Source organism: Ascaphus truei, chromosome 5 (assembly GCF_040206685.1).
Source record: "Ascaphus truei isolate aAscTru1 chromosome 5, aAscTru1.hap1, whole genome shotgun sequence".
NCBI lineage: Eukaryota > Metazoa > Chordata > Amphibia > Anura > Ascaphidae > Ascaphus > Ascaphus truei.
The window spans coordinates 238375741-238391385 of NC_134487.1; the positions used below are offsets into that span (position 1 = coordinate 238375741).

The window sequence follows — 15645 nt, forward strand, 5'->3', positions numbered from 1 at the left end:
GCCGTTTGCCTATTGAGCGAGATGTACTTACTCGCGAGTGTACTTAAAGTGAGTGTACTTAAACCGGGGTATGCCTGTAGAATGGTTCTCTGCAAGAAGCAAAATAGTGTAATATAGTTGCTAAAGACTCAAGGTCTCTTTTGATAACAGACAATGAATAAGCTATGTATTCAGACAATTGCTTGTATGGTAAAATCCACATCATAAAAGTCACGCCACTAATATGTCCTGCCCCTAGATCACGCCTCTAATCAAAGCTACGCCCAAGACACACCTAGGATACGCCTATGTTACACCTAGGATACGCCTATGTTACGCCTCTAACCAATATCTTCTTTTTTCTGTATAAAAGTCATTACCCTATGAGTAATAAATTGAGACAAAGGATTTGAAACTGGCATGCGTTACGTTTCATTTCGTTCGTCTTCCAGGCCTGATAGTTCATCAAAGATCGAAGATAACAGTTGCAGGGCGTGAAAGCTTCCTGGGAAGTCTGCTGCAAACGGTGCAGATGGTGTAGTATCCAGTCACAAGGCTTCAGTGTACCTGGCAGAGGAAAGGTTCCTCTCGGTTCTGAAGCATAGGTGAGGAAATTAGGTCTTCCTTCAGTTTTGGTGTCCAGAAGTGGGAAATTCACAGTGGTGGTGAGTATATATGTAAATTTTTATATATGATGCTTCACCCCCTCTGGGAATTTAAAAAAAGACCTAAATTATGCTGGTTAGAGTTTAGATAGTTTATGAATTGTGACTGAAGATTGGGTTAGAGTCCCTTTAAACAAAATTTTTGGTTAGAGTCCAGTAAATTTTGTGCACGACTGGACTGTTATCTCTGATCTAGCTGAACGACCATTGTATATTGTGTAAGTATAAATATTGCAATTATTTGTCATAATTTAGCTGTTTTTCTTTAAGCTACTAATGGGTGCTTACATGAGTAAGAATGACTCTGGACGGAAGCCTAGGAATGTACAAATTTTTAAATGCGAGTGTAAATCTGGTCAGATTCCTGAGGAATTTGTTGCTCAGACAGCTAGTCATTATTATTGTGACCCGTTTGTCGAATATGCAGAAGGTTGTTCTCGGCATGAAAATAAGGCAATGTATTTACAAGGCAGAGGGCAGAATAGACGGAGATCTTATGCTGGTCCCAGAAATCAATCAGGGAGAATAGCTCAGAATAATGGTGCCTGTTTTAACAGTGGTAATACTGGTCATTGGCAGAGAGTGTGCCACTATCAGTCAGAAGCAGGGAAGTGCTGCTTTGCCCGTGGGGGCTCAGAGTGAAAGTCTCTGTAAAAAAAAAAAAACACCGCTACCTTATGTAAAAGGGTTTGTTTGTAACCCTGATGAATTTTTTCCTGAATGATTTCTTGTGTGAAAGATACTGTGTGAAAGTCATGCTGATTAACATGTGTGTACAAAAAATATGAATATTAGTTGCTCATGATGAAATCTAAATTTTAAAAGGTTTTAAAAAAAGGTGTACACCGAATATAGAGAGAAATACCTCACAACAAAAGGGGAGTATATTCAGCTCTGTCCCTGGTTATAGTTTGAAAGGTTTATTCGTCCTGGCCAGGCGGATACTTTTTAAACCGGACACATTTCTTTTCGTTTGTGGTATTTCTATCTTAATAAAAGGAGGGGCACAGCCTCTCCCTTACAGTTTAAAGAATTAAAATTAACTAGCTCTGTGCTTAAGCAGTTTATTCATGAGAACAAAGTAATGTAGAACTGTCTTCTTTTCCATAAAGCAGTAAGATAACACATTTCAATTTTATTTCTACAGGATTAAGATATATTTGGGGCTGTTTTTGTTTAAAATGCTGGTAAGAGCTCACAAGCACTGTTTGAATTAATATATTGTATTATATATGTATATAACGCCATTAATGTACATAGCGCTTCAAAAGAAGGGTGTCCGTGGTGTGAGCGGAGTGTGATGATATCTGTATTTAGCAGCATGGAGATCAGTTATTTTAGCGAGAATTGTCTCCGTTAAATAAGCAGTGCAGAAGCCATACAAGACAGTCAAGCTTGCTGTTTTTTTAGTCATGGTATAACTGTTGCATGTTTGAAGATATTTTGTTTAGTTTAAGAGAGGGCATAGTTAAAACGGGATAGCAATTGTATTGATGGAAGTTTGCAGGAATATGAGATTTCTTTCAGAAGGCATTCAGAGGAATGAGTGAAAGAATGTTGCATGCTCTTGTTTGCATAGACTTGGTGTTTATAAGTAATTTAAAATATTCCCGTTATTTAATTTTGTAAAGACCATACAAAATGCAGTTTTAGGACAGCGTGGAAAGATTCATATTTAACATTAAACTAATGTTACAATCCCCTGCGTGAGGATTAATCCAGCAGTTAATATGAATTAGACAGTGAAACCCATTGTCTGCTATCTGTACTTTGAGGTTTCTGGCTGTTTTCCCAGAAAAGAAAAAAAAAGGAAAAAAAAGCGCTTTGAAAATTATTATTTTTTTCTTTTTAAAGTCAGAGTGTCTTTTAAAGTTAATGCTGGCCGTGTGCTCAGCACTTTGCAAGGAGTTCAACATTATGTGTCTATTTTAAAAGGAAATCTTTTGTTCAGGATTTCAGGATTTTTCTTATATTGTAAATGCCACATTTGTTAAAAGACCTACTGAAGGCTTTTTCTTTTAACATAAGCAGTAAATATTTTTATAGTCACTACACATACAAATCTATTTACCAGTTTAATTTTGCTATATATCAAAGCAACCTGTTTTCATATCTTTTTTTTGTATTTTTGTATTTTTGTTCACATATATAGATAATATATGAACAAAAGAGGGGAGATACATACATAGGTTATTGAAGGTCTCTCTGAAATCCCTATAGAGGGATTTGATATGAACTTGATATGTTGTAAATGATATACAATGCACAGCAGGTTCAGAATTTATTATAGCAATGTTAACTCCAAGGGCTCTTGCAGTAATAAAAAGTTGCTGCCATACTAACAGGGCTGACAGGCCCCTGGTAAATAATAATAATACCTTTGCAGATGTCACAGCAAAGCAGGTAGCAAGCCATCCCTATGTTGAGGGATATATCATATCTGCCAAATTTATAATTTTGTAACCATTTATTCGTTTTTGGGTATGTCCTGGACAGAGTTAAAGGACAGGGGATATATAATTGCATAAGTGAACAGGGTATATATATTATATACAAGGCATTTCACATTTTTGGCAGAATAGTTACAGTGGAGTGTTTGAGGTGAAAGCCACGAGTGACTGTGGGTGTGGGACAATAGCCATGAGTGCAGGCTGTTGGAATGCTTGATTTGTGGGGCGAGTTTTAAGGTTAGTTAGTATTAAATGACTAAAAGGTTGACACCATTTGCATCAGAGAAAATGGCAGATGGCAGTTAGGTATGAATGACAGTAAGTGTGTATTGGGAGAAGAGAGATTGATTTGTAGTTTGAGACAGTGTTTTTGTCCCCATTTTTGAAGATTGGGACAAATCTAGCAGTTTTCCAGGTCTTAGGGATATGGCCTGCAGACAGGATAGAGTTGATTATGGAAGCAATTGGTTTGGCACAGGCTGAGGTACCAAGTTTTAGGAACTTGGATTGTAGCAAAGTCAAGTCCATATTGGTTGCTTAGTTTAAAATTTGAGGAGCGTTAATAGGGAATATCTCTGTTTAATATTGTGGATGCTGATAAAAGTAGTAACCATATTAATACAAGAATTTATTTCTAGGTATAAATTCTCTCCCTATGAGACACTTATGGGATGAGTTATGACCATCAGTAGTTCAAAGTAACGAATTAAGGACCATGTTATTGGTAATAAAACAATTAATAAGTATTGCATGCAACTAATATATATTTTTGAGTCTTTCTAGGCACAGGTTAAAGCTGAAAGTGCACCTACGCAAGACGGGTTAATGGTCAAGCATTTTCTACGCAAACACGCTCTTCATCCCAGATGAAAAGGCCATTTAAATACTACTCATCACCAGCATTGCAGTAAAAATTTCTTATCATCATGGATACACATCACGCACGTCAAAATAGTGCCAGTCTAAGCACAAACAGCTAATAAAGACAAAGACATAGCACCTGCAAATAAGTGTTTTGATGGACACAATACTCTCTGACCACTAATCATCAAGGGAGAAAGGTCAAAGGCAAAAATGTCCAGGCCTCAACACACGAACTTTGACCTTTTTATTTTTACAGGTTTTTATTATTTTTCAGTTACAAATGTATGCTCCATTATGTTTGTGTAAGTGGCGTCCCATAAGGATGACAAAATAGTATAAGGTATAATTTGTTTAACTCTGTTTATTTTGTTTGGATTTATAGGTTAATAGAATCTCCCTGCAGAATGATATCCCGGTGGGAGAATGTTTTATCAGTCAAACACACGGTTATGTTAATTGCTCACAGGTAGAGTTAGAAACAGAAGAGATGCACCCAATACACAAGTGCTAAAAAGTAGTCTATGGGAAGAATAAGTTTCAGGGAATTTATTCCCAAATGTAGGAGTTGGGTTACTGTATGACAAGTTTACAAGGATATCCTAAATCATACAACCACAGACATTTACTCACTTAACCAAGAATAGGTTTAGTTTAAATTAATTGCTCCGCAGAATAAAATAGCTCTAGACTATATTTTAGCCTCAAAAGGAGGGGCATGTATGCGCCCTAGTTAAAGCGCAATGTTGTGTATTTATCCAGGATTTAGGGACCATGGGGACTTGGTGATTGGATTGATTTGCTTTGAGCGAAGCTAGCGAATGTTTTTGTATGTGTGTGTTTGTCCTACTCATTGCTCTCTATGTATTAAGTACAGCAAAACTCTGATCCAGAAGTGCGTTGCAACCCCCACCGACGCTATGCCTCTCTGCGTTGATGATGTCGCCAGTCCCCCAGAAGAAGAGACCGAAGAAGAAATCAACTGGGCTGATATAATGGCCAGAAAAGAAAGGAATGAAGTTATGCACAACTTGGACATCTTGGTCCATCAGGACTATGAAACGGTTAACTGTTCTGTTCTTTAAATAGACTGTCTCTTAAGGATATGGGGGGACTGAGAAGACTGGATATGAGGAAGGTGGGAGGTCACAAAGGGACGTGAGTCAACCACAAGGAAAGGATCACAAGTCAGCCATTTTGACCATAGCAGCCATCTTGGTCCGTTTTGCCATTCTGAGTAAATGCAGTATGAAAGATGTGTGCAAGAAGAATGTTTGTGCAGTCGCTCTTAGCAGAAATTAGCCCCCACCAATTCTCACAAATAGCTGACCCTTAGATTATGTGACAAATTGAGATGTAAGCCATTTTCTAATCTATAGAAATATTTAATGATATATATATATATATATATATATATATATATATATATATATATATATATATATATATATATATATATTGGTTGTGTGGCATGTGGGCCACTAAGATTGTATCCTGCAATCACACTGCCCTTTGTTATCTGGGTTTCATTCTTCCCACTTTCTATGTATCTGACACGTTACCCCAAGGGAAGCTGAGAAATCGAAAAGATCTGACCAGAACCATTAGTCCAACCCGAATTGCAGCTGGGGTTTTTATACCTAGTTTAGGTGTTCTGGATCTCTATTCTAAATTAAGTGATCTTATGGTAAAAATTGATAATGCTCTTAATCAGACAAGTGATGCTATTATCCGTCTGACTAATGAACAAGAGCAGATCCGAACAGTATTATTACAGAATAGAATGGCTCTTGATTATCTGCTAGCCTCACAAGGAGGTGTTTGTAAACTTGTAGGACAGAAGTGCTGTGCCTATATTGAAGATGAGTCTGGCGCTATTCATAAAGATATGGATAAGTTACAGGAAATTCAGGCAAGGATGCGTAAAGAATCCTCAGGCCTTAGCTTAAATTGGATGTCAGGACTCACTAGTTGGATCGGAGAATTGGGTATGAAAATTCTCTATGGTTTTATTGTAGTGATTAGTATAATCGCAGCAATTTTTGTTATTTTTCACTGTGCTAAGTGTGCAATGCTTTCATTTGTCTCAAGTAAACCTTCAGTTTCATCTCACGCCATGTATGTAACTAATAATTCATATGTGGCCATGAACAGAGTCTATGATACTATTGGTCCCCATAAGGCCATAGTCATAGAGAAGTGTACCTAGTAAGGGTATTTGTTCTTTTAGAGAACAAAAAGGAGGGAATTGTTAGGACCAATATGTCAGGCCAGAATCTGCACTCATGTTAAGCTTCCATTTTGTCTGGTCATAACTAGTTAAGATTCTGTAGTCAGCCTTTTGCTGAAATATAATTCCTAACGCACTGAGTTTCTGCTAAATTATATTTCTTTTCTTCCTGCTAAGGATATTGCTAAGATACTTTTGTGTTGTCAATTTCCTGATGTTTTAGTTAGAATATAATAGAATGGTTCTCTGCAAGAAGCAAAATAGTGTAATATAGTTGCTAAAGACTCATGGTCTCTTTTGATAACAGACAATGAATAAGCTATGTATTCAGACAATTGCTTGTATTGTAAAAGACACGTCCCAAAAGTCACGCCACTAATATGTCCTGCCCCTAGATCACGCCTCTAATCAAAGCTACGCCCAAGACACACCTAGGGTACGCCTATGTTACACCTAGGATACGCCTATGTTACGCCTATGTTACGCCTCTAACCAATATCTTCTTTTTTCTGTATAAAAGTCATTATCCTATGAGTAATAAATTGAGACAAAGGATTTGAAACCTGGCATGCGTTACGTTTCATTTCGTTCGTCTTCCAGGCCTGATAGTTCATCAAAGATCGAAGATAACAGTTGCAGGGCGTGAAAGCTTCCTGGGAAGTCTGCTGCAAACGCTGCAGATGGTGTAGTATCCAGTCACAAGGCTTCAGTGTACCTGGCAGAGGAAAGGTTCCTCTCGGGTCTGAAGCATAGGCGAGGAAATTAGGTCTTCCTTCAGATATATATATAGCACTTCAGACTAGTAAATTGGGACTGACTCTCTGTTATGACATTAAGTAGTTGAGGAGGAAGGTTCCAAATGCGCACAATCCCAGAATTGGAAATATATAGAGAGAAAAAAAGACACACAATAGTGTAGTACTGTATACTGTGTCCTGATAACGGAGAGTCTACAACACCAGTGTGGTTAAACTTAGTAACCGAAATGCCCGCTTGATTTAATCAAATGTGAGTGCAATACTTTCTCTGCTCAAACTGCTATATACGGTACTACAGTATTGTGTGTCTTTTCTTCTCTCTATATATTTCCAATTGTGATGAGATTGTGCGCATTTGGAACCTTCCTCCTCAACTACTCAAGTGGCCAAGAACTAACCCATTTGTTATCTGGTGCGGCACCCATCAAGGGAATCCTTATACATTTGAACTATAACGTATCCTTTTTAGCTCACTGTATTTTTGCGCTTGTTCTTTCTCCCCTTTTTATCTGACATTAAGTAACATGTTTTGTAACACAGGATATTTTTCTGTATCAACCACAAATTATTTTCATTAACCATTAGCACAGACTGCATCTTCATTACTGCCCCATATACAGATAGATACAAACTCACTGGAGATACAGCACATATTAAAGATCACTACACTAAATAACTTGTTGCTATGGCCTCTGAAATATGAATTATTTTTCAAAATTATATGGAATTTCATACCTTGTCTAACAAAAATCTTACCTCAATCAACAGATATGAGTCCTCTTCTTGGAAAGATCCTTTATTTGCTCTGGAATGATACAACAATATACTGCATTAAATAGTATAATTTATACTGTTGACATGTGAGTTGTGTATCAAACGTCATATCTTTGATAATATTGTGTATTACAAGTGACCCAATAAAGCCATGCCATGGTTAGTGTATGAGTAGCCAAGCATCTTGCTTGCTGGAATCTACCGCCCCCCCTAAAGCCCCTCTACAGTCCCTGACTGACATCACCCAGTTTCTTGGCTCCATGTCCTCCCTGAATAAGAAGAGTGAGCTGCTAGTTCATTGGGATTTCAACTTCAATTGGCTCGACCCTAAAAACCACAAAATCCAAATACAACTCAAGTTCACTTAACCTAACGCAACTCATTTCCCAACCCACACGGACAAACATGAAATCGCACAACCATTCCTTGCTAGAATGGATTTTCTCTACAAACCCCAGCAAAATCCAATCCTCTGGCATCCTTCCTGACATTTTCAGCTACCATGCAATCGTGTACTGTGTAAGAAAAATTAAACCACCCCAATCAAGCACTAAAGTTCTCCTCACTAGACCATTTAGAAACTTTAACCCACAACTGTTTCTGGCTGACTTTACCAACTGCCCCTAGCACACAAACTCCTGTGTCACCAACTGCCCCTAGCACTGACAAACTCCACTGACATTGCAAATGCATACAATGACTACTTTGTGGGGTGTGCTACTAACTTATTAGCGAAACGCAAAACAAACCACAAACATGAATCTCATCCAGGGAGTACCCCTATAGCTCCACCCCCTCCCAACACTGACCACAATTTTCAATTTGTCCCAGTATCCGAAGAGGAGATTACTCTATACAAGCGCTCCTCAAATTAAAACTAAGCATCCAATGTGGACCTGACTTACTACAAGCTAAGTTCCTAAGACTTGGTGCTTCAGCCATTGCTGAACCAATTGCTTCCATAGTCAACTCTATTCTGTCTGCAGACCATATCCCTAGGACCTGGAAAACTGCCAGAGTTGTCCCAATGTTCAAAAGTAGGGACAAAAACACTGTCTCAAACTACAGGCCAATCTCTCTTCTCCCAATACTATCCAAAGTCAGGGGAAATGTGTTCACTTCAAATTAAGTGAGTACTGTACAAAGACAAATTTTCCTAGCCAATTTCAATCTGGCTTTTGCCCCAAACACTCCACCGTAACTACCCTGCTAAACGTTTGCATGAAATCCAGTGTGGAATAGAATGGGGACAACTCACTGGTGCAATATTCCTAGATTTTGCAAAGGCTTTTGATACTGTTGATCGTGCTATCTTGCTTAACAAACTCCAGTGCTCTGGAATAGGGAAATATGCTTCAAACTTGTTTAATTCCTACAGTACCTATCACGTAGATCCCAACATGTGTCCATCTCAGGCTCTAACTCCAACCCCTTGGAAATCACCTGTGGTGTCCCGCAAGGCTTTGTTCTGAGGCCTCTACTCTTCTCAGTGTTCATAAATGATCTTCCTACAGCTTGTAAAGGCGCTTCAATACACATGTATGCAGATGACGCAATTATATGCACACAGCCATAGCCTCTCTGACTTTTAACACATACTTCAATCTGACTTTTTGAGACTCGAAAATTGGATTTCCCAAAACAAACTATTTTTAAACACTGACAAAACTGTAACAATGGTATTTGGGACCAAGACTAAAATGTTAAACCTTCCAGTGACTGAGCTCCAGATCAGAACCAACGCTAACACTACCCTAACTCCTGTAACTAGTTTTAAATACTTTGGCATTTGGTTTGACTCCCACTTAACATTTGGGATGCACATTGATACCCTGACATCCAAAACCTATGCGAAACTAGGTGTACTTTACAGGAACAAATCAGGAACAAATCCTCCCTAATTCTGCTGGTCAGAAAACGTATCGCACAGCAGATGCTAATGCCAATTATCGACTATGGGGACGTAGTATACGGCTCGGCACCCCAAACCCACCATAGCAAACTTGACAACCTCAACAATTCAATAAGGCGTTTTGTTCTCCAAAGCAACTACAATACACATCACTGCGAAATGCCCAAAGAACTAGATTGGTCACCAATTGAGTCTAGGCGCAAAGTTCATCTTTCCTGTCTTGCCTTCAAATACTTTCTGGGCAAGCTACCCATCTATCTGAACAAGCTCCTAGCCCCTACCACATGCAGCACTTATCTGAGATCTGACTCCAAAAAACTGTTCATGGTCCCAAGGCTCAAGAAAGAAGCTGGCCGCTCCTCTTTATCTTACCGTGCACCACAAAACTGGAACAACCTACCAGAGACTCTCACAGCCACCACCAGTCTATGTTCTTTCAAAACTAAAGCTAACTCACATTTTAATCTGGCCTGTAACGGTTACATACGCCTACAGTATATATTATTTCTAACTGTGCATGCTATGTTTTGTATATAATGTATACCCTGTTCACTTATGTAACTGTATTTGTAGCCATGTATTATTTGTCATCTTAACTCTTTGCCCAGGACATACTTGAAAACGAGAGGTAACTCTCAATGTATTACTTCCTGGTAAAACAGTTTTATAAATAAAAAAGCAACTGAGTGGTTAACTTATGTATTTTTAAAGAAAATAATTTCTCTTTTTCTAATGACTACCCTTGAAAAAGTTCCCGTTGGAATGAAACGCGCTTTGGGGAATTTGTGGTGTGACGTCAGATGTCACAGAGGGTGGAGCTTAGGGCAACGAAGGGTTGTAAACTTCCCAGCTCCAGTTTCCTACCCACAGCCGAGATTTGTTATGGCAGTAGCTCTGCATTTAGACAGATATGAGTTTCGTATACTCTACTAGCTAATAGAATTGCACTTCAGTACATATATTTTTGTACATCTGATCTGCACGATCCCGAGCACTTGAGCACTTATTAGCATATTTATCCCAGGCTTGGGAACCACTGTAGTGTGACCAGTGCACAATTTATGTGAGACTTTTCAACTAAATTGCTGTACATTACTTAATTCTTAGGAGCTATCCTCACTACAACAGTATTAGCTGCTAATTATTCAACACTGCTGCAATCAGATGCTCTTTACCAGCTGATAGGATTTCATTTCACCAGTACGCAGGTTTTGTTCTTCTGATCTGCATGATTAGCACATTTATCCCAGGCTTGGGAACCATTTGTGACTTGATTTATATTTGATACCTACTGTAACATCTTGGTTGCATACTGTAGTGTTACAATACGCGTGGAAGTTACTTTGTCTTATTTTCAGACTAGAACTATTACAGTACTAATGGCTAATTACATATTGTGCTTACTGCAACATCGCGCATTCAACTCCTATCTATATAGTTAGTCTGGGAAGCTCGAGCCTGATCACTTTATTAGGTCATATAGCTTACTCTCCCTCTCCCCCCTCTAACCTCCATTTTTAGAATTGCATTATTTTATTTGTATTTATTAAATGTTTTTTTTTATTTAGATCCATTGTACTCCTATTGTCTGATTATTACATCCCTTTTGTGTGCACACTATTAGATATATTTTTGGGTTTCTTCCCATTTGTGTGTTTTGCTGTAATTTATATCTCAATAGTGTAGCACAGTTGCTTCCAACCTTTTTTATGAACCCTATGAGAAATTCTGAGGAACCCCAACCCTCTCTAATGGCGCGTCTGAGATCAGATGCATTGTAAAGAACTCCAACCCTCTTGTCACAGGAGACCAGTACTTTTAACACTTGTTACCATTCGGGATCAATTCACTAGGCAGAACAAGGTAATGGAATAAAATGAGGTTTATTCGGGTGAAACCCGCAGACATACAAATAATACACAAAATACAGGTAAAACACACTTAACGGGGACTCTGGGGTGAATATCTAGCCTCAACTAGGTGCAGAGCACCCGCTTCAGGAAGACTTACCCTGTCCGACTCATGTCCAGGAACATGCGGTACTCTTTTCGGGAGAGCCGCAGTGCTTTCCCCGTTTCGTTCTCCGCTCAGAACTTGGCCGCCTCTTTAAAACTTGGTCTCAGCTAGCCAGGATTCTCCGGCTAAAAACTAAGCCAGTTGCTCTACTATTTGCAACAGAGCAACTTTGAAAAGTCCGCCAGTGCTTCATCGACCCAAGCCTCAAATCATCCGGGCCTCTCTGACATGAAAGCGCCGGAAGTAAGCTTGGCTCAGCTTCCGTCGTGCGCCGGCATGAGAGGGGAGCCCGGTAATGCTCTATCGCCAGAGACGTGAGACAGTTACTGCGGAGGGAGGCCAGCTGCTGGGGAGAGCCAGGGCTGCCAGGCCACCCGCAGCCACCGGGCCCGGGACACTTGTCCTGGATGTCCCACCCTGGCGGTGGTCCTGATGACAATTATACCTTAGTCCTGAGCAGTCTTTTTCTCCAGTAGTCTACACTAACAACTCACCCTGCTTAACCTAAAAGTAATCGTAGAAATCATGGTTTTAGTAGAAAAAAAGTTAAAATGTTTGTTTGTATGAAAAACAAAGAGACAGACAATGCATCCATGACAACTTGTCAGCTCAGTAAGAAAAGTTCTGTGCATTATTGACTTCTTGTTGTGAAACGAAGCATTCTTTGTAATATCTCAAGGCTGATTCTTATTGTTTTAACAATGGAGAAAAAAATGGGAGTTTTTTTCTACTATGTGAAGGAAGATAGGTCACATATAGTTACATACTAGATGAGGTTGAAAAAAGACATGCGTCCATCAAGTTCAACCTCCAGTATGCTAAATTTAGACGACAGACACTTTATCCTATATTTGTATTTACAGTATATTGATCTACAGTAGAGGCAAACTTAAAAACCCTAGTGAAATATCATACAATAATATATCTCATAAGGGGAAAAAGAAATTTCTTCCTGACTCCAAGAATTTGCAATCAGATTACTCCCTTGATCAACATCCTTCCCGTGTTAACTTATTTGGTATACCCCTGTATACCTTTCCTTTCTAAAAAGATGTCCAACTTTTTTTTAAAACATATCTATTGTATCTGCCATCACAGTCTCCATGGTTAATTAATTCCACATTTTAACTGCCCTTACTGTAAAAAAAAAACCTTTTCCTTTGTTACTGGTGAAATCGTCTTTCCTCCAACCTTAAGTGATGAAGAGAGGAGAATGCTTACCAATATGTTTCAACATTTAAGTATTATGAAGGAAAGCTACAGTATTACGAAGCAGTGCTGCAGAAGATACCTTACAACCCATTCAGGTGTATGTGCACAAACTTGCCTTTCAGAACCAGAAGGTGTGTTATGGAATTGCACTGCTTAGTAAATATAACCCTTAATGCAATACAGGGATATGGGGAAAAAAAACATTATATATAGATCAAATAACATCATTCACCTCTATAAAACATGAAACATTTTCTGTACAGTGTTGACAATGACAATACACTCACAACTGTCTAAAGCATAATATTAATCGATTACACCTACCTGCTCTATACGCTCTACCCGCTTGCAAAAACCTGTTGAGAAACTACCAGTGTAGAGATGAACATTAGTGTGTATCATACTATGGAGAAGCCAAATCAATATGGCACAGCTACACTGTTGGGGCAACTTTTAACTTTTATTATCTATAGACCAAAAGCATTAAGGGATGTTAAAGTGGTTAGAGATACTTTGTATCATTATATTATTCAAAAACTCCACTCTTATTCATTGTCCGTCACCACTTGAACTCACTTTGTGTATCATTTACCAATTACTTTCCTGACAAAACCTGAAAAAATGTTGCCCAACATTCAACAATCACACAAAGTCTTCCTTGTTTAATTTCCTTTCACCACCTTCATTTTGAAAATGTTGCCACAGATACCAAAGCAGTGTGTCTTTTGCTGACCAGAGCATGCTCAATAAAGAATGAAAAAGCTTCTTATGAAACACAGCATGAATAAATACCAGTCCACTTACAGTGCCTGTTCAAATTAGAACTTGCTGCCTCTTCTTTTTTGTTCGTTGTCTCTCTGTTCTCACGGTGAGAGCCTTATTTTTATAGTTACAAAAAGCTGGTGTGGGCGTTGATAATATATGTATTGCTACTTCCCAACAAACATACCGACTGACATATGCAAAATCATCCTCCCACTTAGGCTGGGAGACTCCCTCATTGTTCTGCCTCAGTCTCTTACCTGTCTTCCTCTCTTGCCAACTAAGAAATACATAATTAACTCATAATATTTTATTGGGTAATTGAAAAATGGATACTTCCATTTTTATATCTAACAATTGCTAACAGAAAAGAAAACCACAATTTAATTTCCTCATATTTCTTATACAGTATTTGAATGAAGTTGATATAGCCGTGTTAGTCCAGATGTGATAGTGCAGAATAAATGAATGATTCAGTATTAAGTGAAACCTTTTTTATCTGGACTAATAATTGAAATTACAGATGTAGGAAGACTTACTATCCTTGGTGCCATGGTCAAATAAGCAATAGTCTGCGGTGCCGGGGACAGTGTCTGCCGTTTGGGAGTTGTGGGTGGTCCATGCTTCTAAATGGGACCCCCTGCATCGTTAATCCTTTGGTGCCACTACAGCTGCGTCCGTGTGACCACACATTGCCGTGGCACCAAAGACAATAAGTCTTGCTACAGTACATCTGTATAAGACAAGCTCTCCTTTTCCCGAGGTCATCAATACTGATTTAGAAAGATTCCATGAGCTTAAGGCTAAGTCCCCACTGGCGCTGAGCGCGCTCATGCTTGGAGAGCGCTCCAAGCATGAGCGCCGGGTGTCCTGCTTGTACGCACGTGTGGAGGGGGGGGGGGGCGGCATTGCAGGTAGTTGAGCGCGCGGGTAAGTATAGTTTTTTTGTTTACCTAAGCGCCGATCGCGGATGAGCGTGTGTGCACGCGCACGAGTGCCGCACGCACCGCATGAGCGGGGACTTACATATATTTATATATGTAAGTCCCCGCCGCAAGCGCCGACCGCTCAGCCGATCAGCGCTAGTGGGGACTTAGCCTAACACAAAAACAAAAACAAAATTGCCACCTAAGGCAGATGATGCAGAGAAGGAATAAACAGACACGGCAATAAATGGATGAGAGGGACAGTGAGATCATACATCTATCAGTAGAGAGCATGGGGGGAGAGGGCTTAATTGCAAAATTCACAGAGAGGGGGGAGAAATATTACAAAAAATTATGGTACTGTACTGGCTTAAAAGCCCAATATCAACATTAAGTCTTCTAGTTTTTGTGTCAAAGACTATTATCATTTTGAGTTCAAAATGCCACAGGGCGCCACCATGTTTGATGCGGTCGCGCATGTACAGTGTAGTTGCGCATGCGCAACATAGTGTCAGGAGTTGCAGTGGCCATTACATGTTTGCGCATGTGTAATCGCGATCGTGCACGCGGCTTCAATAGAAGAGATGTCCGCACGGGACTATAACTCCCAGCAGCCCAGGGGGCTGGAGCACAGGTGACTCACAGCAGCCAATAGGGCTGGGAGATTCCCCCCACGAGAAAGGATACATTTCGCGCGCAGGGAGCAGGAAGTCAGTTGGAGCTGGGATGCAGAGAGGGTAGGTTGTATGTAAGGTGGCCCCTGTTCAAGGCCAGATACCCCCTCAGGCCCCAGCTAGTCCCCAACTCATACCAGGTTCAGGGACAGGCCCTTAGGTAGGGACCCTGTCCCATTAGTAGCTTGTTAAGTTCAGGGACACAGCTACAGTGCTGCCCTGAAGAGTGTGGTCTGGAACCAGACCTACCCATCAAGATAAGGGACTATCTTCAAGGTTGGGTAAATCAGCGGGACACCGCCTCACGTGGAGGCAGACGTCATCGCTGAGGATTCGGTGCTGGACGCAGACAGATCCTCGTTAAGTCGTCCGCACCGGATTTTGGAGCACCCGGCAGGTATTATACAGCAAGTGCACCAACCTCAT

The 15645-nt window shown here is 39.8% G+C and overlaps 1 protein-coding gene across 2 annotated transcripts in view; it reads right to left on the minus strand.

The window, feature by feature from the left end:
- Positions 1-13778, minus strand: part of LOC142495811 (uncharacterized) — a 165562-nt gene extending 151784 nt beyond the window's left edge. Inside the window, exons 1-2 of one of the 2 annotated variants that reach the window (XM_075601795.1) lie at positions 13662-13778; positions 7700-7748 (exon numbers count right to left, since the gene is read on the minus strand). The gene's annotated coding sequence lies outside the window, so the exon portion shown is untranslated. The remainder of the gene's footprint in view (positions 1-7699; positions 7749-13661) is intronic. The other variant, XM_075601794.1, reaches the window with a different exon arrangement.
- Positions 13779-15645: the final 1867 nt, after the last annotated feature.